Raw genomic sequence first — 21216 nt, 5'->3', positions numbered from 1 at the left:
CTCTATGAGTGCATCTGCGCAATATCTTCCGTCCATCTGAACTCTACCACTCAGCCATTTCCATTTCCGATGCAAATGCCATTGAAGTCAGACAGTCATTTTGGAGTTAGGTTCCACATACAAAACATCTGTGCTGCACGTAAACTGATGAAAGGCGCAGACAAGAGAGTTGTTTTAGACAATTGTCATTGTAGTATGTGGAAAGTGTAAACATGCACCGCCTTTTTCTTGTGGGTGTCTAGCTCAGTGGTAGAGCATTTGACTGCAGATCCAGAGGTCCCCAGTTCAAATCTGGGTGCCCCCTTTATACAAGCAACTTCCCTGCACTGGAGCGGCTTTTCAAGTAACTGCCGTTGCCCATCCTGCACAGGAAACACTGAAGGAGGGGTGTTTTGCTACCACAGCAAGGTTCCTTCATTGATGAACACCTCAAAGACACGAAGATCCGTGTTGCATCGTGAGATGTTGCAAAACATGCACTGCAGCGCCGAAACGAGAGCATGAAAGCATTGCACGTGCATACGGTCAGCGCCGAGGTCATCGGAGCAATATCTTCCGTCCATCTGGACTCTACCACTCAGCCATTTCCATTTCCGATGCAAATGCCATTGAAGTCAGACAGTCATTTTGGAGTTAGGTTCCACATACAAAACATCTGTGCTGCACGTAAACTGTTGAAAGGCGCAGACAAGAGACTTGTTTTAGACAATTGTCACTGTAGTATGTGGAAAGTGTAAACATGCACCGCAGTTTTCTGTTGGGGTTATAGCTCAGTGGTAGAGCATTTTACTGCAGATCAAGAGGTCCCCAGTTCAAATCTGGGTGCCCCCTTTATACAAGCAACTTCCCTGCACTGGAGCGGCTTTTCAAGTAACTGCCGTTGCCCATCCTGCACAGGAAACACTGAAGGAGGGGTGTTTTGCTACCACAGCAAGGTTCCTTCTATGATGAACACCTCAAAGACACAAAGATCCGTGTTGCATCGTGAGATGTTGCAAAACATGCACTGCAGCCCCGAAACGAGAGCATGAAAGCGTTGCACGTACATACGGTCAGCGCGGATGCACTCGATGAGTGCATCTGCGCAATATCTTCCGTCCATCACTCAGCCATTTCCATTTCCGATGCAAATGCCATTGAAGTCAGACAGTCATTTTGGAGTTAGGTTCCACATACAAAACATCTGTACTGCACGTAAACTGTTGAAAGGCGCAGACAAGAGAGTTGTTTTAGACAATTGTCACTGTAATATGTGGAAAGTGTAAACATGCACCGCAGTTTCCCGGTGGGGGTATAGCTCAGTGGTAGAGCCTTTGACTGCAGATCAAGAGGTCCCCTGTTCAAATCTGGGTGCCCCCTTTATACAAGCAACTTCCCGGCACTGGAGCGGCTTTTCAAGTAACTGCCGTTGCCCCTCCTGCACAGGAAACACTGAAGGAGGGGTGTTTTGCTACCACAGCAAGGTTCCTTCTACGATGAACACCTCAAAGACACGAAGATCCGTGTTGCATCGTGAGATGTTGCAAAACATGCACTGCAGCGCAGAAACGAGAGCATGAAAGCGTTGCACGTGCATACGGTCAGCGCGGATGCACTCTATGAGTGCATCTGCGCAATATCTTCCGTCCATCTGAACTCTACCACTCAGCCATTTCCATTACCGATGCAAATGCCATTGAAGTCAGACAGTCATTTTGGAGTTAGGTTCCACATACAAAACATCTGTGTTGCACGTAAACTGATGAAAGGCGCAGACAAGACAGTTGTTTTAGACAATTGTCATTGTAGTATGTGGAAAGTATAAACATGCACCGCAGTTTTCCGTTGGGGGTATAGCTCAGTGGTAGAGCATTTGACTGCAGATCAAGAGGTCCCCAGTTCCAATCTGGGTGCCCCCTTTTCCAAGCAACTTCCCGACACTGGAGCGGCTTTTCAAGTAACTGCCGTTGCCCCTCCTGCACAGGAAACACTGAAGGAGGGGTGTTTTGCTACCACAGCAAGGTTCCTTCTACGATGAACACCTCAAAGACACGAAGATCCGTGTTGCATCGTGAGATGTTGCAAAACATGCACTGCAGCGCAGAAACGAGAGCATGAAAGCGTTGCACGTGCATACGGTCAGCGCGGATGCACTCTATGAGTGCATCTGCGCAATATCTTCCGTCCATCTGAACTCTACCACTCAGCCATTTCCATTTCCGATGCAAATGCCATTGAAGTCAGACAGTCATTTTGGAGTTAGGTTCCACATACAAAACATCTGTGCTGCACGTAAACTGATGAAAGGCGCAGACAAGAGAGTTGTTTTAGACAATTGTCATTGTAGTATGTGGAAAGTGTAAACATGCACCGCCTTTTTCTCGTGGGTGTCTAGCTCAGTGGTAGAGCATTTGACTGCAGATCCAGAGGTCCCCAGTTCCAATCTGGGTGCCCCCTTTATACAAGCAACTTCCCTGCACTGGAGCGGCTTTTCAAGTAACTGCCGTTGCCCATCCTGCACAGGAAACACTGAAGGAGGGGTGTTTTGCTACCACAGCAAGGTTCCTTCTTTGATGAACACCTCAAAGACACGAAGATCCGTGTTGCATCGTGAGATGTTGCAAAACATGCACTGCAGCCCCGAAACGAGAGCATGAAAGCGTTGCACGTACATACGGTCAGCGCGGATGCACTCTATGAGTGCATCTGCGCAATATCTTCCGTCCATCTGAACTCTACCACTCAGCCATTTCCAGTTCCGATGCAAATGCCATTGAAGTCAGACAGTCATTTTGGAGTTAGGTTCCACATACAAAACATCTGTGCTGCACGTAAACTGTTGAAAGGCGCAGACAAGAGAGTTGTTTTAGACAATTGTCACTGTAGTATGTGGAAAGTGTAAACATGCACCGCAGTTTTCTGTTGGGGGTATAGCTCAGTGGTAGAGCATTTGACTGAAGATCAAGAGGTCCCCAGTTCAAATCTGGGTGCCCCCTTTATACAAGCAACTTCCCGGCACTGGAGCGGCTTTTCAAGTAACTGCTGTTGCCCCTCCTGCACAGGAAACACTGAAGGAGGGGTGTTTTGCTACCACAGCAAGGTTCCTTCTACGATGAACACCTCAAAGAAACGAAGATCCGTGTTGCATCATGAGATGTTGCAAAACATGCACTGCAGCCCCGAAACGAGAGCATGAAAGCTTTGCACGTACATACGGTCAGCGCGGATGCACTCGATGAGTGCATCTGCGCAATATCTTCCGTCCATCACTCAGCCATTTCCATTTCCGATGCAAATGCCATTGAAGTCAGACAGTCATTTTGGAGTTAGGTTCCACATACAAAACATCTGTACTGCACGTAAACTGTTGAAAGGCGCAGTCAAGAGAGTTGTTTTAGACAATTGTCACTGTAATATGTGGAAAGTGTAAACATGCACCGCAGTTTCCCGGTGGGGGTATAGCTCAGTGGTAGAGCATTTGACTGCAGATCAAGAGGTCCCCAGTTCAAATCTGGGTGCCCCCTTTATACAAGCAACTTCCCGGCACTGGAGCGGCTTTTCAAGTAACTGCCGTTGCCCCTCCTGCACAGGAAACACTGAAGGAGGGGTGTTTTGCTACCACAGCAAGGTTCCTTCTACGATGAACACCTCAAAGACACGAAGATCCGTGTTGCATCGTGAGATGTTGCAAAACATGCACTGCAGCGCTGAAACGAGAGCATGAAAGCATCGCACGTGCATATGGTCAGCGCGGATGCACTCGATGAGTGCATCTGCGCAATATCTTCCGTCCATCTGAACTCTACCACTCAGCCATTTCCATTTCCGATGCAAATGCCATTGAAGTCAGACAGTCATTTTGGAGTTAGGTTCCACATACAAAACATCTGTGCTGCACGTAAACTGTTGAAAGGCGCAGACAAGACAGTTGTTTTCGACAATTGTCATTGTAGTATGTGGAAAGTATAAACATGCACCGCAGTTTTCCGTTGGGGGTATAGCTCAGTGGTAGAGCATTTGACTGCAGATCAAGAGGTCCCCAGTTCAAATCTGGGTGCCCCCTTTTCCAAGCAACTTCCCGACACTGGAGCGGCTTTTCAAGTAACTGCCGTTGCCCCTCCTGCACAGGAAACACTGAAGGAGGGGTGTTTTGCTACCACAGCAAGGTTCCTTCTACGATGAACACCTCAAAGACACGAAGATCCGTGTTGCATCGTGAGATGTTGCAAAACATGCACTGCAGCGCAGAAACGAGAGCATGAAAGCGTTGCACGTGCATACGGTCAGCGCGGATGCACTCTATGAGTGCATCTGCGCAATATCTTCCGTCCATCTGAACTCTACCACTCAGCCATTTCCATTTCCGATGCAAATGCCATTGAAGTCAGACAGTCATTTTGGAGTTAGGTTCCACATACAAAACATCTGTGCTGCACGTAAACTGATGAAAGGCGCAGACAAGAGAGTTGTTTTAGACAATTGTCATTGTAGTATGTGGAAAGTGTAAACATGCACCGCCTTTTTCTTGTGGGTGTCTAGCTCAGTGGTAGAGCATTTGACTGCAGATCCAGAGGTCCCCAGTTCAAATCTGGGTGCCCCCTTTATACAAGCAACTTCCCTGCACTGGAGCGGCTTTTCAAGTAACTGCCGTTGCCCATCCTGCACAGGAAACACTGAAGGAGGGGTGTTTTGCTACCACAGCAAGGTTCCTTCTTTGATGAACACCTCAAAGACACGAAGATCCGTGTTGCATCGTGAGATGTTGCAAAACATGCACTGCAGCGCAGAAACGAGAGCATGAAAGCATTGCACGTGCATACGGTCAGCGCCGAGGTCATCGGAGCAATATCTTCCGTCCACCTGAACTCTACCACTCAGCCATTTCCATTTCCGATGCAAATGCCATTGAAGTCAGACAGTCATTTTGGAGTTAGGTTCCACATACAAAACATCTGTGCTGCACGTAAACTGTTGAAAGGCGCAGACAAGAGAGTTGTTTTAGACAATTGTCACTGTAATATGTGGAAAGTGTAAACATGCACCGCAGTTTTCCGCTGGGGGTATAGCTCAGTGGTAGAGCATTTGACTGCAGATCAAGAGGTCCCCAGTTCAAATCTGGGTGCCCTCTTTATACAAGCAACTTCCCGGCACTGGAGCGGCTTTTCAAGTAACTGCCGTTGCCCCTCCTGCACAGGAAACACTGAAGGAGGGGTGTTTTGCTACCACAGCAAGGTTCCTTCTACGATGAACACCTCAAAGACACGAAGATCCGTGTTGCATCGTGAGATGTTGCAAAACATGCACTGCAGCGCAGAAACGAGAGCATGAAAGCGTTGCACGTGCATACGGTCAGCGCGGATGCACTCTATGAGTGCATCTGCGCAATATCTTCCGTCCATCTGAACTCTACCACTCAGCCATTTCCATTTCCGATGCAAATGCCATTGAAGTCAGACAGTCATTTTGGAGTTAGGTTCCACATACAAAACATCTGTGCTGCACGTAAACTGATGAAAGGCGCAGACAAGAGAGTTGTTTTAGACAATTGTCATTGTAGTATGTGGAAAGTGTAAACATGCACCGCCGTTTTCTCGTGGGAGTATAGCTCAGTGGTAGAGCATTTGACTGCAGATCCAGAGGTCCCCAGTTCAAATCTGGGTGCCCCCGTTATACAAGCAACTTCCCTGCACTGGAGCGGCTTTTCAAGTAACTGCCGTTGCCCATCCTGCACAGGAAACACTGAAGGAGGGGTGTTTTGCGACCACAGCAAAGGTTCCTTCTTTGAAGAACACCTCAAAGACACGAAGATCCGTGTTGCATCGTGAGATGTTGCAAAACATGCACTGCAGCCCCGAAACGAGAGCATGAAAGCGTTGCACGTACATACGGTCAGCGCGGATGCACTCTATGAGTGCATCTGCGCAATATCTTCCGTCCATCTGAACTCTACCACTCAGCCATTTCCAGTTCCGATGCAAATGCCATTGAAGTCAGACAGTCATTTTGGAGTTAGGTTCCACATACAAAACATCTGTACTGCACGTAAACTGTTGAAAGGCGCAGTCAAGAGAGTTGTTTTAGACAATTGTCACTGTAATATGTGGAAAGTGTAAACATGCACCGCAGTTTCCCGGTGGGGGTATAGCTCAGTGGTAGAGCATTTGACTGCAGATCAAGAGGTCCCCAGTTCAAATCTGGGTGCCCCCTTTATACAAGCAACTTCCCGGCACTGGAGCGGCTTTTCAAGTAACTGCCGTTGCCCCTCCTGCACAGGAAACACTGAAGGAGGGGTGTTTTGCTACCACAGCAAGGTTCCTTCTACGATGAACACCTCAAAGACACGAAGATCCGTGTTGCATCGTGAGATGTTGCAAAACATGCACTGCAGCGCTGAAACGAGAGCATGAAAGCATCGCACGTGCATATGGTCAGCGCGGATGCACTCGATGAGTGCATCTGCGCAATATCTTCCGTCCATCTGAACTCTACCACTCAGCCATTTCCATTTCCGATGCAAATGCCATTGAAGTCAGACAGTCATTTTGGAGTTAGGTTCCACATACAAAACATCTGTGCTGCACGTAAACTGTTGAAAGGCGCAGACAAGACAGTTGTTTTCGACAATTGTCATTGTAGTATGTGGAAAGTATAAACATGCACCGCAGTTTTCCGTTGGGGGTATAGCTCAGTGGTAGAGCATTTGACTGCAGATCAAGAGGTCCCCAGTTCAAATCTGGGTGCCCCCTTTTCCAAGCAACTTCCCGACACTGGAGCGGCTTTTCAAGTAACTGCCGTTGCCCCTCCTGCACAGGAAACACTGAAGGAGGGGTGTTTTGCTACCACAGCAAGGTTCCTTCTACGATGAACACCTCAAAGACACGAAGATCCGTGTTGCATCGTGAGATGTTGCAAAACATGCACTGCAGCGCAGAAACGAGAGCATGAAAGCGTTGCACGTGCATACGGTCAGCGCGGATGCACTCTATGAGTGCATCTGCGCAATATCTTCCGTCCATCTGAACTCTACCACTCAGCCATTTCCATTACCGATGCAAATGCCATTGAAGTCAGACAGTCATTTTGGAGTTAGGTTCCACATACAAAACATCTGTGTTGCACGTAAACTGATGAAAGGCGCAGACAAGACAGTTGTTTTAGACAATTGTCATTGTAGTATGTGGAAAGTATAAACATGCACCGCAGTTTTCCGTTGGGGGTATAGCTCAGTGGTAGAGCATTTGACTGCAGATCAAGAGGTCCCCAGTTCAAATCTGGGTGCCCCCTTTTCCAAGCAACTTCCCGACACTGGAGCGGCTTTTCAAGTAACTGCCGTTGCCCCTCCTGCACAGGAAACACTGAAGGAGGGGTGTTTTGCTACCACAGCAAGGTTCCTTCTACGATGAACACCTCAAAGACACGAAGATCCGTGTTGCATCGTGAGATGTTGCAAAACATGCACTGCAGCGCAGAAACGAGAGCATGAAAGCGTTGCACGTGCATACGGTCAGCGCGGATGCACTCTATGAGTGCATCTGCGCAATATCTTCCGTCCATCTGAACTCTACCACTCAGCCATTTCCATTTCCGATGCAAATGCCATTGAAGTCAGACAGTCATTTTGGAGTTAGGTTCCACATACAAAACATCTGTGCTGCACGTAAACTGATGAAAGGCGCAGACAAGAGAGTTGTTTTAGACAATTGTCATTGTAGTATGTGGAAAGTGTAAACATGCACCGCCTTTTTCTTGTGGGTGTCTAGCTCAGTGGTAGAGCATTTGACTGCAGATCCAGAGGTCCCCAGTTCAAATCTGGGTGCCCCCTTTATACAAGCAACTTCCCTGCACTGGAGCGGCTTTTCAAGTAACTGCCGTTGCCCATCCTGCACAGGAAACACTGAAGGAGGGGTGTTTTGCTACCACAGCAAGGTTCCTTCTTTGATGAACACCTCAAAGACACGAAGATCCGTGTTGCATCGTGAGATGTTGCAAAACATGCACTGCAGCGCAGAAACGAGAGCATGAAAGCATTGCACGTGCATACGGTCAGCGCCGAGGTCATCGGAGCAATATCTTCCGTCCACCTGAACTCTACCACTCAGCCATTTCCATTTCCGATGCAAATGCCATTGAAGTCAGACAGTCATTTTGGAGTTAGGTTCCACATACAAAACATCTGTGCTGCACGTAAACTGTTGAAAGGCGCAGACAAGAGAGTTGTTTTAGACAATTGTCACTGTAATATGTGGAAAGTGTAAACATGCACCGCAGTTTTCCGCTGGGGGTATAGCTCAGTGGTAGAGCATTTGACTGCAGATCAAGAGGTCCCCAGTTCAAATCTGGGTGCCCTCTTTATACAAGCAACTTCCCGGCACTGGAGCGGCTTTTCAAGTAACTGCCGTTGCCCCTCCTGCACAGGAAACACTGAAGGAGGGGTGTTTTGCTACCACAGCAAGGTTCCTTCTACGATGAACACCTCAAAGACACGAAGATCCGTGTTGCATCGTGAGATGTTGCAAAACATGCACTGCAGCGCAGAAACGAGAGCATGAAAGCGTTGCACGTGCATACGGTCAGCGCGGATGCACTCTATGAGTGCATCTGCGCAATATCTTCCGTCCATCTGAACTCTACCACTCAGCCATTTCCATTTCCGATGCAAATGCCATTGAAGTCAGACAGTCATTTTGGAGTTAGGTTCCACATACAAAACATCTGTGCTGCACGTAAACTGATGAAAGGCGCAGACAAGAGAGTTGTTTTAGACAATTGTCATTGTAGTATGTGGAAAGTGTAAACATGCACCGCCGTTTTCTCGTGGGAGTATAGCTCAGTGGTAGAGCATTTGACTGCAGATCCAGAGGTCCCCAGTTCAAATCTGGGTGCCCCCGTTATACAAGCAACTTCCCTGCACTGGAGCGGCTTTTCAAGTAACTGCCGTTGCCCATCCTGCACAGGAAACACTGAAGGAGGGGTGTTTTGCGACCACAGCAAAGGTTCCTTCTTTGAAGAACACCTCAAAGACACGAAGATCCGTGTTGCATCGTGAGATGTTGCAAAACATGCACTGCAGCCCCGAAACGAGAGCATGAAAGCGTTGCACGTACATACGGTCAGCGCGGATGCACTCTATGAGTGCATCTGCGCAATATCTTCCGTCCATCTGAACTCTACCACTCAGCCATTTCCAGTTCCGATGCAAATGCCATTGAAGTCAGACAGTCATTTTGGAGTTAGGTTCCACATACAAAACATCTGTGCTGCACGTAAACTGTTGAAAGGCGCAGACAAGAGAGTTGTTTTAGACAATTGTCACTGTAGTATGTGGAAAGTGTAAACATGCACCGCAGTTTTCTGTTGGGGGTATAGCTCAGTGGTAGAGCATTTGACTGCAGATCAAGAGATCCCCAGTTCAAATCTGGGTGCCCCCTTTATACAAGCAACTTCCCGGCACTGGAGCGGCTTTTCAAGTAACTGCTGTTGCCCCTCCTGCACAGGAAACACTGAAGGAGGGGTGTTTTGCTACCACAGCAAGGTTCCTTCTACGATGAACACCTCAAAGACACGAAGATCCGTGTTGCATCATGAGATGTTGCAAAACATGCACTGCAGCCCCGAAACGAGAGCATGAAAGCTTTGCACGTACATACGGTCAGCGCGGATGCACTCGATGAGTGCATCTGCGCAATATCTTCCGTCCATCACTCAGCCATTTCCATTTCCGATGCAAATGCCATTGAAGTCAGACAGTCATTTTGGAGTTAGGTTCCACATACAAAACATCTGTACTGCACGTAAACTGTTGAAAGGCGCAGTCAAGAGAGTTGTTTTAGACAATTGTCACTGTAATATGTGGAAAGTGTAAACATGCACCGCAGTTTCCCGGTGGGGGTATAGCTCAGTGGTAGAGCATTTGACTGCAGATCAAGAGGTCCCCAGTTCAAATCTGGGTGCCCCCTTTATACAAGCAACTTCCCGGCACTGGAGCGGCTTTTCAAGTAACTGCCGTTGCCCATCCTGCACAGGAAACACTGAAGGAGGGGTGTTTTGCGACCACAGCAAAGGTTCCTTCTTTGAAGAACACCTCAAAGACACGAAGATCCGTGTTGCATCGTGAGATGTTGCAAAACATGCACTGCAGCCCCGAAACGAGAGCATGAAAGCGTTGCACGTACATACGGTCAGCGCGGATGCACTCTATGAGTGCATCTGCGCAATATCTTCCGTCCATCTGAACTCTACCACTCAGCCATTTCCATTTCCGATGCAAATGCCATTGAAGTCAGACAGTCATTTTGGAGTTAGGTTCCACATACAAAACATCTGTGCTGCACGTAAACTGTTGAAAGGCGCAGACAAGACAGTTGTTTTCGACAATTGTCATTGTAGTATGTGGAAAGTATAAACATGCACCGCAGTTTTCCGTTGGGGGTATAGCTCAGTGGTAGAGCATTTGACTGCAGATCAAGAGGTCCCCAGTTCAAATCTGGGTGCCCCCTTTTCCAAGCAACTTCCCGACACTGGAGCGGCTTTTCAAGTAACTGCCGTTGCCCCTCCTGCACAGGAAACACTGAAGGAGGGGTGTTTTGCTACCACAGCAAGGTTCCTTCTACGATGAACACCTCAAAGACACGAAGATCCGTGTTGCATCGTGAGATGTTGCAAAACATGCACTGCAGCGCAGAAACGAGAGCATGAAAGCGTTGCACGTGCATACGGTCAGCGCGGATGCACTCTATGAGTGCATCTGCGCAATATCTTCCGTCCATCTGAACTCTACCACTCAGCCATTTCCATTTCCGATGCAAATGCCATTGAAGTCAGACAGTCATTTTGGAGTTAGGTTCCACATACAAAACATCTGTGCTGCACGTAAACTGATGAAAGGCGCAGACAAGAGAGTTGTTTTAGACAATTGTCATTGTAGTATGTGGAAAGTGTAAACATGCACCGCCTTTTTCTTGTGGGTGTCTAGCTCAGTGGTAGAGCATTTGACTGCAGATCCAGAGGTCCCCAGTTCAAATCTGGGTGCCCCCTTTATACAAGCAACTTCCCTGCACTGGAGCGGCTTTTCAAGTAACTGCCGTTGCCCATCCTGCACAGGAAACACTGAAGGAGGGGTGTTTTGCTACCACAGCAAGGTTCCTTCATTGATGAACACCTCAAAGACACGAAGATCCGTGTTGCATCGTGAGATGTTGCAAAACATGCACTGCAGCGCCGAAACGAGAGCATGAAAGCATTGCACGTGCATACGGTCAGCGCCGAGGTCATCGGAGCAATATCTTCCGTCCATCTGGACTCTACCACTCAGCCATTTCCATTTCCGATGCAAATGCCATTGAAGTCAGACAGTCATTTTGGAGTTAGGTTCCACATACAAAACATCTGTGCTGCACGTAAACTGTTGAAAGGCGCAGACAAGAGACTTGTTTTAGACAATTGTCACTGTAGTATGTGGAAAGTGTAAACATGCACCGCAGTTTTCTGTTGGGGTTATAGCTCAGTGGTAGAGCATTTTACTGCAGATCAAGAGGTCCCCAGTTCAAATCTGGGTGCCCCCTTTATACAAGCAACTTCCCTGCACTGGAGCGGCTTTTCAAGTAACTGCCGTTGCCCATCCTGCACAGGAAACACTGAAGGAGGGGTGTTTTGCTACCACAGCAAGGTTCCTTCTATGATGAACACCTCAAAGACACAAAGATCCGTGTTGCATCGTGAGATGTTGCAAAACATGCACTGCAGCCCCGAAACGAGAGCATGAAAGCGTTGCACGTACATACGGTCAGCGCGGATGCACTCGATGAGTGCATCTGCGCAATATCTTCCGTCCATCACTCAGCCATTTCCATTTCCGATGCAAATGCCATTGAAGTCAGACAGTCATTTTGGAGTTAGGTTCCACATACAAAACATCTGTACTGCACGTAAACTGTTGAAAGGCGCAGACAAGAGAGTTGTTTTAGACAATTGTCACTGTAATATGTGGAAAGTGTAAACATGCACCGCAGTTTCCCGGTGGGGGTATAGCTCAGTGGTAGAGCCTTTGACTGCAGATCAAGAGGTCCCCTGTTCAAATCTGGGTGCCCCCTTTATACAAGCAACTTCCCGGCACTGGAGCGGCTTTTCAAGTAACTGCCGTTGCCCCTCCTGCACAGGAAACACTGAAGGAGGGGTGTTTTGCTACCACAGCAAGGTTCCTTCTACGATGAACACCTCAAAGACACGAAGATCCGTGTTGCATCGTGAGATGTTGCAAAACATGCACTGCAGCGCAGAAACGAGAGCATGAAAGCGTTGCACGTGCATACGGTCAGCGCGGATGCACTCTATGAGTGCATCTGCGCAATATCTTCCGTCCATCTGAACTCTACCACTCAGCCATTTCCATTACCGATGCAAATGCCATTGAAGTCAGACAGTCATTTTGGAGTTAGGTTCCACATACAAAACATCTGTGTTGCACGTAAACTGATGAAAGGCGCAGACAAGACAGTTGTTTTAGACAATTGTCATTGTAGTATGTGGAAAGTATAAACATGCACCGCAGTTTTCCGTTGGGGGTATAGCTCAGTGGTAGAGCATTTGACTGCAGATCAAGAGGTCCCCAGTTCCAATCTGGGTGCCCCCTTTTCCAAGCAACTTCCCGACACTGGAGCGGCTTTTCAAGTAACTGCCGTTGCCCCTCCTGCACAGGAAACACTGAAGGAGGGGTGTTTTGCTACCACAGCAAGGTTCCTTCTACGATGAACACCTCAAAGACACGAAGATCCGTGTTGCATCGTGAGATGTTGCAAAACATGCACTGCAGCGCAGAAACGAGAGCATGAAAGCGTTGCACGTGCATACGGTCAGCGCGGATGCACTCTATGAGTGCATCTGCGCAATATCTTCCGTCCATCTGAACTCTACCACTCAGCCATTTCCATTTCCGATGCAAATGCCATTGAAGTCAGACAGTCATTTTGGAGTTAGGTTCCACATACAAAACATCTGTGCTGCACGTAAACTGATGAAAGGCGCAGACAAGAGAGTTGTTTTAGACAATTGTCATTGTAGTATGTGGAAAGTGTAAACATGCACCGCCTTTTTCTCGTGGGTGTCTAGCTCAGTGGTAGAGCATTTGACTGCAGATCCAGAGGTCCCCAGTTCCAATCTGGGTGCCCCCTTTATACAAGCAACTTCCCTGCACTGGAGCGGCTTTTCAAGTAACTGCCGTTGCCCATCCTGCACAGGAAACACTGAAGGAGGGGTGTTTTGCTACCACAGCAAGGTTCCTTCTTTGATGAACACCTCAAAGACACGAAGATCCGTGTTGCATCGTGAGATGTTGCAAAACATGCACTGCAGCCCCGAAACGAGAGCATGAAAGCGTTGCACGTACATACGGTCAGCGCGGATGCACTCTATGAGTGCATCTGCGCAATATCTTCCGTCCATCTGAACTCTACCACTCAGCCATTTCCAGTTCCGATGCAAATGCCATTGAAGTCAGACAGTCATTTTGGAGTTAGGTTCCACATACAAAACATCTGTGCTGCACGTAAACTGTTGAAAGGCGCAGACAAGAGAGTTGTTTTAGACAATTGTCACTGTAGTATGTGGAAAGTGTAAACATGCACCGCAGTTTTCTGTTGGGGGTATAGCTCAGTGGTAGAGCATTTGACTGAAGATCAAGAGGTCCCCAGTTCAAATCTGGGTGCCCCCTTTATACAAGCAACTTCCCGGCACTGGAGCGGCTTTTCAAGTAACTGCTGTTGCCCCTCCTGCACAGGAAACACTGAAGGAGGGGTGTTTTGCTACCACAGCAAGGTTCCTTCTACGATGAACACCTCAAAGAAACGAAGATCCGTGTTGCATCATGAGATGTTGCAAAACATGCACTGCAGCCCCGAAACGAGAGCATGAAAGCTTTGCACGTACATACGGTCAGCGCGGATGCACTCGATGAGTGCATCTGCGCAATATCTTCCGTCCATCACTCAGCCATTTCCATTTCCGATGCAAATGCCATTGAAGTCAGACAGTCATTTTGGAGTTAGGTTCCACATACAAAACATCTGTACTGCACGTAAACTGTTGAAAGGCGCAGTCAAGAGAGTTGTTTTAGACAATTGTCACTGTAATATGTGGAAAGTGTAAACATGCACCGCAGTTTCCCGGTGGGGGTATAGCTCAGTGGTAGAGCATTTGACTGCAGATCAAGAGGTCCCCAGTTCAAATCTGGGTGCCCCCTTTATACAAGCAACTTCCCGGCACTGGAGCGGCTTTTCAAGTAACTGCCGTTGCCCCTCCTGCACAGGAAACACTGAAGGAGGGGTGTTTTGCTACCACAGCAAGGTTCCTTCTACGATGAACACCTCAAAGACACGAAGATCCGTGTTGCATCGTGAGATGTTGCAAAACATGCACTGCAGCGCTGAAACGAGAGCATGAAAGCATCGCACGTGCATATGGTCAGCGCGGATGCACTCGATGAGTGCATCTGCGCAATATCTTCCGTCCATCTGAACTCTACCACTCAGCCATTTCCATTTCCGATGCAAATGCCATTGAAGTCAGACAGTCATTTTGGAGTTAGGTTCCACATACAAAACATCTGTGCTGCACGTAAACTGTTGAAAGGCGCAGACAAGACAGTTGTTTTCGACAATTGTCATTGTAGTATGTGGAAAGTATAAACATGCACCGCAGTTTTCCGTTGGGGGTATAGCTCAGTGGTAGAGCATTTGACTGCAGATCAAGAGGTCCCCAGTTCAAATCTGGGTGCCCCCTTTTCCAAGCAACTTCCCGACACTGGAGCGGCTTTTCAAGTAACTGCCGTTGCCCCTCCTGCACAGGAAACACTGAAGGAGGGGTGTTTTGCTACCACAGCAAGGTTCCTTCTACGATGAACACCTCAAAGACACGAAGATCCGTGTTGCATCGTGAGATGTTGCAAAACATGCACTGCAGCGCAGAAACGAGAGCATGAAAGCGTTGCACGTGCATACGGTCAGCGCGGATGCACTCTATGAGTGCATCTGCGCAATATCTTCCGTCCATCTGAACTCTACCACTCAGCCATTTCCATTTCCGATGCAAATGCCATTGAAGTCAGACAGTCATTTTGGAGTTAGGTTCCACATACAAAACATCTGTGCTGCACGTAAACTGATGAAAGGCGCAGACAAGAGAGTTGTTTTAGACAATTGTCATTGTAGTATGTGGAAAGTGTAAACATGCACCGCCTTTTTCTTGTGGGTGTCTAGCTCAGTGGTAGAGCATTTGACTGCAGATCCAGAGGTCCCCAGTTCAAATCTGGGTGCCCCCTTTATACAAGCAACTTCCCTGCACTGGAGCGGCTTTTCAAGTAACTGCCGTTGCCCATCCTGCACAGGAAACACTGAAGGAGGGGTGTTTTGCTACCACAGCAAGGTTCCTTCTTTGATGAACACCTCAAAGACACGAAGATCCGTGTTGCATCGTGAGATGTTGCAAAACATGCACTGCAGCGCAGAAACGAGAGCATGAAAGCATTGCACGTGCATACGGTCAGCGCCGAGGTCATCGGAGCAATATCTTCCGTCCACCTGAACTCTACCACTCAGCCATTTCCATTTCCGATGCAAATGCCATTGAAGTCAGACAGTCATTTTGGAGTTAGGTTCCACATACAAAACATCTGTGCTGCACGTAAACTGTTGAAAGGCGCAGACAAGAGAGTTGTTTTAGACAATTGTCACTGTAATATGTGGAAAGTGTAAACATGCACCGCAGTTTTCCGCTGGGGGTATAGCTCAGTGGTAGAGCATTTGACTGCAGATCAAGAGGTCCCCAGTTCAAATCTGGGTGCCCTCTTTATACAAGCAACTTCCCGGCACTGGAGCGGCTTTTCAAGTAACTGCCGTTGCCCCTCCTGCACAGGAAACACTGAAGGAGGGGTGTTTTGCTACCACAGCAAGGTTCCTTCTACGATGAACACCTCAAAGACACGAAGATCCGTGTTGCATCGTGAGATGTTGCAAAACATGCACTGCAGCGCAGAAACGAGAGCATGAAAGCGTTGCACGTGCATACGGTCAGCGCGGATGCACTCTATGAGTGCATCTGCGCAATATCTTCCGTCCATCTGAACTCTACCACTCAGCCATTTCCATTTCCGATGCAAATGCCATTGAAGTCAGACAGTCATTTTGGAGTTAGGTTCCACATACAAAACATCTGTGCTGCACGTAAACTGATGAAAGGCGCAGACAAGAGAGTTGTTTTAGACAATTGTCATTGTAGTATGTGGAAAGTGTAAACATGCACCGCCGTTTTCTCGTGGGAGTATAGCTCAGTGGTAGAGCATTTGACTGCAGATCCAGAGGTCCCCAGTTCAAATCTGGGTGCCCCCGTTATACAAGCAACTTCCCTGCACTGGAGCGGCTTTTCAAGTAACTGCCGTTGCCCATCCTGCACAGGAAACACTGAAGGAGGGGTGTTTTGCGACCACAGCAAAGGTTCCTTCTTTGAAGAACACCTCAAAGACACGAAGATCCGTGTTGCATCGTGAGATGTTGCAAAACATGCACTGCAGCCCCGAAACGAGAGCATGAAAGCGTTGCACGTACATACGGTCAGCGCGGATGCACTCTATGAGTGCATCTGCGCAATATCTTCCGTCCATCTGAACTCTACCACTCAGCCATTTCCAGTTCCGATGCAAATGCCATTGAAGTCAGACAGTCATTTTGGAGTTAGGTTCCACATACAAAACATCTGTACTGCACGTAAACTGTTGAAAGGCGCAGTCAAGAGAGTTGTTTTAGACAATTGTCACTGTAATATGTGGAAAGTGTAAACATGCACCGCAGTTTCCCGGTGGGGGTATAGCTCAGTGGTAGAGCATTTGACTGCAGATCAAGAGGTCCCCAGTTCAAATCTGGGTGCCCCCTTTATACAAGCAACTTCCCGGCACTGGAGCGGCTTTTCAAGTAACTGCCGTTGCCCCTCCTGCACAGGAAACACTGAAGGAGGGGTGTTTTGCTACCACAGCAAGGTTCCTTCTACGATGAACACCTCAAAGACACGAAGATCCGTGTTGCATCGTGAGATGTTGCAAAACATGCACTGCAGCGCTGAAACGAGAGCATGAAAGCATCGCACGTGCATATGGTCAGCGCGGATGCACTCGATGAGTGCATCTGCGCAATATCTTCCGTCCATCTGAACTCTACCACTCAGCCATTTCCATTTCCGATGCAAATGCCATTGAAGTCAGACAGTCATTTTGGAGTTAGGTTCCACATACAAAACATCTGTGCTGCACGTAAACTGTTGAAAGGCGCAGACAAGACAGTTGTTTTCGACAATTGTCATTGTAGTATGTGGAAAGTATAAACATGCACCGCAGTTTTCCGTTGGGGGTATAGCTCAGTGGTAGAGCATTTGACTGCAGATCAAGAGGTCCCCAGTTCAAATCTGGGTGCCCCCTTTTCCAAGCAACTTCCCGACACTGGAGCGGCTTTTCAAGTAACTGCCGTTGCCCCTCCTGCACAGGAAACACTGAAGGAGGGGTGTTTTGCTACCACAGCAAGGTTCCTTCTACGATGAACACCTCAAAGACACGAAGATCCGTGTTGCATCGTGAGATGTTGCAAAACATGCACTGCAGCGCAGAAACGAGAGCATGAAAGCGTTGCACGTGCATACGGTCAGCGCGGATGCACTCTATGAGTGCATCTGCGCAATATCTTCCGTCCATCTGAACTCTACCACTCAGCCATTTCCATTTCCGATGCAAATGCCATTGAAGTCAGACAGTCATTTTGGAGTTAGGTTCCACATACAAAACATCTGTGCTGCACGTAAACTGATGAAAGGCGCAGACAAGAGAGTTGTTTTAGACAATTGTCATTGTAGTATGTGGAAAGTGTAAACATGCACCGCCTTTTTCTTGTGGGTGTCTAGCTCAGTGGTAGAGCATTTGACTGCAGATCCAGAGGTCCCCAGTTCAAATCTGGGTGCCCCCTTTATACAAGCAACTTCCCTGCACTGGAGCGGCTTTTCAAGTAACTGCCGTTGCCCATCCTGCACAGGAAACACTGAAGGAGGGGTGTTTTGCTACCACAGCAAGGTTCCTTCTTTGATGAACACCTCAAAGACACGAAGATCCGTGTTGCATCGTGAGATGTTGCAAAACATGCACTGCAGCGCCGAAACGAGAGCATGAAAGCATTGCACGTGCATACGGTCAGCGCCGAGGTCATCGGAGCAATATCTTCCGTCCATCTGGACTCTACCACTCAGCCATTTCCATTTCCGATGCAAATGCCATTGAAGTCAGACAGTCATTTTGGAGTTAGGTTCCACATACAAAACATCTGTGCTGCACGTAAACTGTTGAAAGGCGCAGACAAGAGACTTGTTTTAGACAATTGTCACTGTAGTATGTGGAAAGTGTAAACATGCACCGCAGTTTTCTGTTGGGGTTATAGCTCAGTGGTAGAGCATTTTACTGCAGATCAAGAGGTCCCCAGTTCAAATCTGGGTGCCCCCTTTATACAAGCAACTTCCCTGCACTGGAGCGGCTTTTCAAGTAACTGCCGTTGCCCATCCTGCACAGGAAACACTGAAGGAGGGGTGTTTTGCTACCACAGCAAGGTTCCTTCTATGATGAACACCTCAAAGACACAAAGATCCGTGTTGCATCGTGAGATGTTGCAAAACATGCACTGCAGCCCCGAAACGAGAGCATGAAAGCGTTGCACGTACATACGGTCAGCGCGGATGCACTCGATGAGTGCATCTGCGCAATATCTTCCGTCCATCACTCAGCCATTTCCATTTCCGATGCAAATGCCATTGAAGTCAGACAGTCATTTTGGAGTTAGGTTCCACATACAAAACATCTGTACTGCACGTAAACTGTTGAAAGGCGCAGACAAGAGAGTTGTTTTAGACAATTGTCACTGTAATATGTGGAAAGTGTAAACATGCACCGCAGTTTCCCGGTGGGGGTATAGCTCAGTGGTAGAGCCTTTGACTGCAGATCAAGAGGTCCCCAGTTCAAATCTGGGTGCCCCCTTTATACAAGCAACTTCCCGGCACTGGAGCGGCTTTTCAAGTAACTGCCGTTGCCCCTCCTGCACAGGAAACACTGAAGGAGGGGTGTTTTGCTACCACAGCAAGGTTCCTTCTACGATGAACACCTCAAAGACACGAAGATCCGTGTTGCATCGTGAGATGTTGCAAAACATGCACTGCAGCGCAGAAACGAGAGCATGAAAGCGTTGCACGTGCATACGGTCAGCGCGGATGCACTCTATGAGTGCATCTGCGCAATATCTTCCGTCCATCTGAACTCTACCACTCAGCCATTTCCATTACCGATGCAAATGCCATTGAAGTCAGACAGTCATTTTGGAGTTAGGTTCCACATACAAAACATCTGTGTTGCACGTAAACTGATGAAAGGCGCAGACAAGACAGTTGTTTTAGACAATTGTCATTGTAGTATGTGGAAAGTATAAACATGCACCGCAGTTTTCCGTTGGGGGTATAGCTCAGTGGTAGAGCATTTGACTGCAGATCAAGAGGTCCCCAGTTCCAATCTGGGTGCCCCCTTTTCCAAGCAACTTCCCGACACTGGAGCGGCTTTTCAAGTAACTGCCGTTGCCCCTCCTGCACAGGAAACACTGAAGGAGGGGTGTTTTGCTACCACAGCAAGGTTCCTTCTACGATGAACACCTCAAAGACACGAAGATCCGTGTTGCATCGTGAGATGTTGCAAAACATGCACTGCAGCGCAGAAACGAGAGCATGAAAGCGTTGCACGTGCATACGGTCAGCGCGGATGCACTCTATGAGTGCATCTGCGCAATATCTTCCGTCCATCTGAACTCTACCACTCAGCCATTTCCATTTCCGATGCAAATGCCATTGAAGTCAGACAGTCATTTTGGAGTTAGGTTCCACATACAAAACATCTGTGCTGCACGTAAACTGATGAAAGGCGCAGACAAGAGAGTTGTTTTAGACAATTGTCATTGTAGTATGTGGAAAGTGTAAACATGCACCGCCTTTTTCTCGTGGGTGTCTAGCTCAGTGGTAGAGCATTTGACTGCAGATCCAGAGGTCCCCAGTTCCAATCTGGGTGCCCCCTTTATACAAGCAACTTCCCTGCACTGGAGCGGCTTTTCAAGTAACTGCCGTTGCCCATCCTGCACAGGAAACACTGAAGGAGGGGTGTTTTGCTACCACAGCAAGGTTCCTTCTTTGATGAACACCTCAAAGACACGAAGATCCGTGTTGCATCGTGAGATGTTGCAAAACATGCACTGCAGCCCCGAAACGAGAGCATGAAAGCGTTGCACGTACATACGGTCAGCGCGGATGCACTCTATGAGTGCATCTGCGCAATATCTTCCGTCCATCTGAACTCTACCACTCAGCCATTTCCAGTTCCGATGCAAATGCCATTGAAGTCAGACAGTCATTTTGGAGTTAGGTTCCACATACAAAACATCTGTGCTGCACGTAAACTGTTGAAAGGCGCAGACAAGAGAGTTGTTTTAGACAATTGTCACTGTAGTATGTGGAAAGTGTAAACATGCACCGCAGTTTTCTGTTGGGGGTATAGCTCAGTGGTAGAGCATTTGACTGAAGATCAAGAGGTCCCCAGTTCAAATCTGGGTGCCCCCTTTATACAAGCAACTTCCCGGCACTGGAGCGGCTTTTCAAGTAACTGCTGTTGCCCCTCCTGCACAGGAAACACTGAAGGAGGGGTGTTTTGCTACCACAGCAAGGTTCCTTCTACGATGAACACCTCAAAGACACGAAGATCCGTGTTGCATCATGAGATGTTGCAAAACATGCACTGCAGCCCCGAAACGAGAGCATGAAAGCTTTGCACGTACATACGGTCAGCGCGGATGCACTCGATGAGTGCATCTGCGCAATATCTTCCGTCCATCACTCAGCCATTTCCATTTCCGATGCAAATGCCATTGAAGTCAGACAGTCATTTTGGAGTTAGGTTCCACATACAAAACATCTGTACTGCACGTAAACTGTTGAAAGGCGCAGTCAAGAGAGTTGTTTTAGACAATTGTCACTGTAATATGTGGAAAGTGTAAACATGCACCGCAGTTTCCCGGTGGGGGTATAGCTCAGTGGTAGAGCATTTGACTGCAGATCAAGAGGTCCCCAGTTCAAATCTGGGTGCCCCCTTTATACAAGCAACTTCCCGGCACTGGAGCGGCTTTTCAAGTAACT

At 48.1% G+C, this 21216-nt stretch overlaps 23 non-coding genes across 23 annotated transcripts; all 23 read left to right on the top strand.

The window, feature by feature from the left end:
* The first annotated feature begins 1826 nt into the window (after positions 1–1826).
* Positions 1827–1898, top strand: trnac-gca (transfer RNA cysteine (anticodon GCA)). Its single transcript has one exon. It is a non-coding gene; the product is annotated as a tRNA-Cys (tRNA).
* Positions 1899–2903: 1005 nt separating this feature from the next.
* trnaf-gaa (transfer RNA phenylalanine (anticodon GAA)) lies at positions 2904–2975 on the top strand. Its single transcript has one exon. It is a non-coding gene; the product is annotated as a tRNA-Phe (tRNA).
* A 456-nt stretch (positions 2976–3431) lies between these two features.
* On the top strand, positions 3432–3503 carry trnac-gca (transfer RNA cysteine (anticodon GCA)). The gene has a single exon. It is a non-coding gene; the product is annotated as a tRNA-Cys (tRNA).
* A 467-nt stretch (positions 3504–3970) lies between these two features.
* On the top strand, positions 3971–4042 carry trnac-gca (transfer RNA cysteine (anticodon GCA)). Its single transcript has one exon. It is a non-coding gene; the product is annotated as a tRNA-Cys (tRNA).
* Positions 4043–5035: 993 nt separating this feature from the next.
* Positions 5036–5107, top strand: trnac-gca (transfer RNA cysteine (anticodon GCA)). The gene has a single exon. It is a non-coding gene; the product is annotated as a tRNA-Cys (tRNA).
* A 1007-nt stretch (positions 5108–6114) lies between these two features.
* On the top strand, positions 6115–6186 carry trnac-gca (transfer RNA cysteine (anticodon GCA)). Its single transcript has one exon. It is a non-coding gene; the product is annotated as a tRNA-Cys (tRNA).
* Positions 6187–6653: 467 nt separating this feature from the next.
* On the top strand, positions 6654–6725 carry trnac-gca (transfer RNA cysteine (anticodon GCA)). The gene has a single exon. It is a non-coding gene; the product is annotated as a tRNA-Cys (tRNA).
* Positions 6726–7191: 466 nt separating this feature from the next.
* On the top strand, positions 7192–7263 carry trnac-gca (transfer RNA cysteine (anticodon GCA)). The gene has a single exon. It is a non-coding gene; the product is annotated as a tRNA-Cys (tRNA).
* Positions 7264–8256: 993 nt separating this feature from the next.
* Positions 8257–8328, top strand: trnac-gca (transfer RNA cysteine (anticodon GCA)). Its single transcript has one exon. It is a non-coding gene; the product is annotated as a tRNA-Cys (tRNA).
* Positions 8329–9335: 1007 nt separating this feature from the next.
* On the top strand, positions 9336–9407 carry trnac-gca (transfer RNA cysteine (anticodon GCA)). The gene has a single exon. It is a non-coding gene; the product is annotated as a tRNA-Cys (tRNA).
* Positions 9408–9863: 456 nt separating this feature from the next.
* On the top strand, positions 9864–9935 carry trnac-gca (transfer RNA cysteine (anticodon GCA)). The gene has a single exon. It is a non-coding gene; the product is annotated as a tRNA-Cys (tRNA).
* A 468-nt stretch (positions 9936–10403) lies between these two features.
* On the top strand, positions 10404–10475 carry trnac-gca (transfer RNA cysteine (anticodon GCA)). Its single transcript has one exon. It is a non-coding gene; the product is annotated as a tRNA-Cys (tRNA).
* Positions 10476–12535: 2060 nt separating this feature from the next.
* On the top strand, positions 12536–12607 carry trnac-gca (transfer RNA cysteine (anticodon GCA)). Its single transcript has one exon. It is a non-coding gene; the product is annotated as a tRNA-Cys (tRNA).
* Positions 12608–13612: 1005 nt separating this feature from the next.
* Positions 13613–13684, top strand: trnaf-gaa (transfer RNA phenylalanine (anticodon GAA)). The gene has a single exon. It is a non-coding gene; the product is annotated as a tRNA-Phe (tRNA).
* Positions 13685–14140: 456 nt separating this feature from the next.
* On the top strand, positions 14141–14212 carry trnac-gca (transfer RNA cysteine (anticodon GCA)). The gene has a single exon. It is a non-coding gene; the product is annotated as a tRNA-Cys (tRNA).
* Positions 14213–14679: 467 nt separating this feature from the next.
* On the top strand, positions 14680–14751 carry trnac-gca (transfer RNA cysteine (anticodon GCA)). Its single transcript has one exon. It is a non-coding gene; the product is annotated as a tRNA-Cys (tRNA).
* Positions 14752–15744: 993 nt separating this feature from the next.
* On the top strand, positions 15745–15816 carry trnac-gca (transfer RNA cysteine (anticodon GCA)). The gene has a single exon. It is a non-coding gene; the product is annotated as a tRNA-Cys (tRNA).
* A 1007-nt stretch (positions 15817–16823) lies between these two features.
* trnac-gca (transfer RNA cysteine (anticodon GCA)) lies at positions 16824–16895 on the top strand. Its single transcript has one exon. It is a non-coding gene; the product is annotated as a tRNA-Cys (tRNA).
* Positions 16896–17362: 467 nt separating this feature from the next.
* On the top strand, positions 17363–17434 carry trnac-gca (transfer RNA cysteine (anticodon GCA)). Its single transcript has one exon. It is a non-coding gene; the product is annotated as a tRNA-Cys (tRNA).
* A 1521-nt stretch (positions 17435–18955) lies between these two features.
* trnac-gca (transfer RNA cysteine (anticodon GCA)) lies at positions 18956–19027 on the top strand. The gene has a single exon. It is a non-coding gene; the product is annotated as a tRNA-Cys (tRNA).
* A 467-nt stretch (positions 19028–19494) lies between these two features.
* Positions 19495–19566, top strand: trnac-gca (transfer RNA cysteine (anticodon GCA)). Its single transcript has one exon. It is a non-coding gene; the product is annotated as a tRNA-Cys (tRNA).
* Positions 19567–20571: 1005 nt separating this feature from the next.
* Positions 20572–20643, top strand: trnaf-gaa (transfer RNA phenylalanine (anticodon GAA)). Its single transcript has one exon. It is a non-coding gene; the product is annotated as a tRNA-Phe (tRNA).
* A 456-nt stretch (positions 20644–21099) lies between these two features.
* Positions 21100–21171, top strand: trnac-gca (transfer RNA cysteine (anticodon GCA)). The gene has a single exon. It is a non-coding gene; the product is annotated as a tRNA-Cys (tRNA).
* Positions 21172–21216: the final 45 nt, after the last annotated feature.

Source organism: Chiloscyllium punctatum, chromosome 42 (genome assembly GCF_047496795.1).
Source record: "Chiloscyllium punctatum isolate Juve2018m chromosome 42, sChiPun1.3, whole genome shotgun sequence".
NCBI lineage: Eukaryota > Metazoa > Chordata > Chondrichthyes > Orectolobiformes > Hemiscylliidae > Chiloscyllium > Chiloscyllium punctatum.
The sequence above is the reverse complement of the archived record's forward strand: the minus strand, read 5'-3'. Positions and strand labels throughout refer to the sequence as shown.